The following is a 3,614-nucleotide window of genomic DNA, read 5'->3' as shown; positions in this document are numbered from 1 at the left end:
CGCACAGAGGCAATCGTTCATACTCACATTCACACCCACTGCCAACTTAGAATCACCAGTTAACCTAACACTACTAACTGCACATGTTTGGTCTGTGGGAGGAAACCACACAGGGAGAACATGCAAACTCCACACAAAAAAGCTGGTGTATTTGAACCCAGGACCTTCTTGATGTGAGGCAAAAGTGCTAACTACTAATAACTAGTGCTAAAGGCTCCAGCTGCACAGAGCTGTTATGAAGGGAAACCATTATCCATAGAGGCCAAAGCTCTTTGTAAACATGCTTGTGGTAATGCACATTTTTTTGAAGCCTTTTTAAAAAAAAATTCTCAACTCTAGGGCCCCTTTGTGTAAAATTCAGACCCCAGAAGGTGAAGAAAGCAAAGAAACAATTTGTAAGTATGTAAAGGAGGTGGATGTAAAGGTTTTTAAAGAAAGTCAAAGCACATAAATACATGACCTGTAAGTGTGCCATTGAAGTAGATCCCACAGGAGTTACAAATCTAAATGGTCTCATGCTGGATAATTATTTTTAAGGATTCGGTGAGCAGAGCTGGTCACCCCACTCTTTAACTTGATGTGGCAGGTGTCTCATTAGTCCTTAATCAAGCCTCGTTCCTACTGCCTTAAGCTGTCACTGTCAGCACAAAGACCTGTAACTGCCAACTATGACCAAGGGAAGCTCTGTGTTTGGCAGATGCACCTACTGTACTGTGAAGAGAACAGAAAGCATTAATTAGTTCATATCTTCCCTATCATTGACAATTAAAGTCAGGGTAATTTTTAGAGTCACTGAATCTTTAAATTTAAAGGTATATTTGGAGCCATTCCCAACATCATTGGGCAAAGGTGGGGTACTGACAGGTCACCACTCCATCGCACGGCCAACACACACTCACACTCACACCTACAGGCAATTTAGAGTAACAGATCAACCTAACATACATGTCTTTGGACTGTGGGAGGAAACAGGAGTACCCAGAAGAAACCCACACAAGCACGGGGAGAACACGCAAACTCCACACAGAGTGGCCCGGACCGGGAATCGAACCCAGATCAACTTGCTGTGAGTGAAGATGATCCTCGCCTAGGAATTAAATCTAAGGCGGTAGACTGCGAGGCTGGCGATGTCTGAATTTCTTCCCCGGGCACAGTGTATTCACTCATTTCCAGCTTTAGGTGTGTTGTTTAGGCAGCTGTGCTAGCACACAGTACGGGTCCTCTCTCTATGTGCACCTGCAGCAGCCTATACTAATGCATGAAGTAGCGAACGCGTGGAGTTGAGGTGTTTTGGTTGTTGTTTTTTTCCCCAGTCAGTAGCATACTCGATAACATCAACTTGCGCATCGTTAACGCGGCAATTAGATTATTATTATCGTAGACAATATATATTGCACAGCCCTATTAGGGGTCATCCTATAGTAATCATCAGCCTCCTCCTCACCTGGTCCCTAGCATCCTCCTTTGTCACACCAACCCTCTGCATGTCCTCCTTCACTACATCCATGACTCTTCTGTGGTCTTCCTCTTTACCTCCTGCCTCTCAGCGCAATCTTCAACATCCTTTGTCCAATATCTCCACTATCCCTCCTCTCCACATGTCCAAAAGCTCATTGGTTCTTTGGCTACATGAGATAAAATCAGATTTATGAACTAAAATCAATACAATAAGAAGAAGCTGGAAAAGAAACAGCTGAAAGAAACTACAAAACAAGCATGCAATTTACTTTTCTTCCACATGTGCACTTGGCACACTTGCTGTATGGACATTTGGAGAAATATTTGCCTGGCCCCTCATCAGAACCATAAAATGATAGAGATGATAGATTTGCTGACATGGCATGCCATTGTTTTTAGTCCGCTGACAGGACTACCAATGCCTCTGACTGAACCCTACATGCATCTGAAATCCACTGAAATTTTCCTGCGGTGTGCAGTGTTGTTGCTGGAGAAGTCCAGCCATCTGTTAGAGCCTGTAAAAGAGTGAAAGTTTGTTGTGGGTTGATTTCTGAAATTAGACCATGAAATCATGCCAGTTTGGAGAGACTGAGACATGCCTTGTGTCTGTGTAGATTCTCAGTTATCCAGGTCATAGTAGTCTCTGGAGCTTGAAAAAGGCGACTGGACTTCTTTTTGTTTCTTGAAGACGTTTCACCTCTCATCCGAAAGGCTTCTTCAGTTCTCAACCAAATGGTGGAGAGACCCAGGTATTTAAACCCCTGTGGGCGTAGTCCCCTGGAGGTGGTTATGACCCTCTATTGATCATGTGCTTGAACACATGTGCCCAGGTGTGAAGGGGGCGTGGGTCATATTTAATCAGTGGTTTCAGTTGAAACCAACTTAGGACTCCGCTCCATTGTTTCCTGTGGCCTATTGAGGTCACTGGAACAAAGGTGTGAATGGGGGTTGAGACGTCTGGGAAGGGAGCTCAGGACAGCACTGTAAGCGGGGGAAAGTTGGTGACGTAATCCACCTCCTCTGTTCAATGATGGTTGTTCACAGTGGACATAGATGGCTTCTTTCACTCCTCTTTCAAACCATCTGTTTTCCCTGTCCAAAATGTGGACATTGGCATCCTCAAAAGAGTGCCCTTTTTCCTTCAGATGCAGATGTACTGCTGAATCTTGTCCTGTCGAAGTGGCTCTTCTATGTTGTGCCATTCGTTTGTGAAGAGGCTGTTTGGTTTCACCAATGTAGAGGTCCGAGCACTCTTCACTGCACTGAACAGCATACACTACATCGCTGATCTTGTGTTTGGCGGGTTTGTCCTTGGGATGAACCAGTTTTTGTCTTAGGGTGTGACTTGGTTTGAAGTATACTGAGATGTCATGCTTGGAGAAAATTCTTCTGAGTTTCTCTGACAAGCCTGACACATATGGGATGACAATGTTGTTCCTCTTGTCCTTCCCATTCTCTGTAGTTTGTGTTTGGCCTTCATTCCTGTGCATCTTAGCTGATTTGATGAAGGCCCAGTTGGGGTAACCGCATGTTTTGAGGGCTTTCTTAATGTGTGTGTGTTCCTTATGCTTCCCTTCTGCCTTAGAGGGAACACTTTCCGCCCGGTGTTGTAGGGTCCTGATCACCCCAAGTTTGTGTTCCAGAGGGTGGTGGGAGTCAAAGAGGAGATACTGGTCTGTGTGTGTGGGCTTCCGGTAAACTTCAATGTTGAGGCTTCCATCTTCCTCGATAAGCACCGCACAGTCCAGGAATGGTAACTTGTTATCTCTGGTGTCCTCCCTGGTAAAACGTATGTATTTATCCACTGAGTTAATGTGACGAGTGAAGGCTTCTACTTCTCGGGTTTTGATTTTGACCCAGGTGTCATCTACATATCTGTACCAGTGGCTAGGTGCCGTCCCTTTGAAGGAACCAAGAGCTTTACTTTCCACTTCCTCCATGTAAAGGTTGGCTACAATGGGAGACACTGGGGAGCCCATGGCACATCCATGCTTCTGTCTGTAGAATCCATCATTGTATTTAAAATATGTTGTGGTAAGGCAGAGATCTAAAAGTGCACAAATCTGATCTGGGGTGAAGCTGGTTCTGTTCAGTAAGGAATCGTCTTCCTGTAGTCGTCTTCTGACGGTCTCCACTGCCTCAGTTGTGGGTATGCA

Source organism: Archocentrus centrarchus, chromosome 16 (assembly GCF_007364275.1).
Source record: "Archocentrus centrarchus isolate MPI-CPG fArcCen1 chromosome 16, fArcCen1, whole genome shotgun sequence".
NCBI lineage: Eukaryota > Metazoa > Chordata > Actinopteri > Cichliformes > Cichlidae > Archocentrus > Archocentrus centrarchus.
This window is presented reverse-complemented; position numbering follows the sequence as displayed.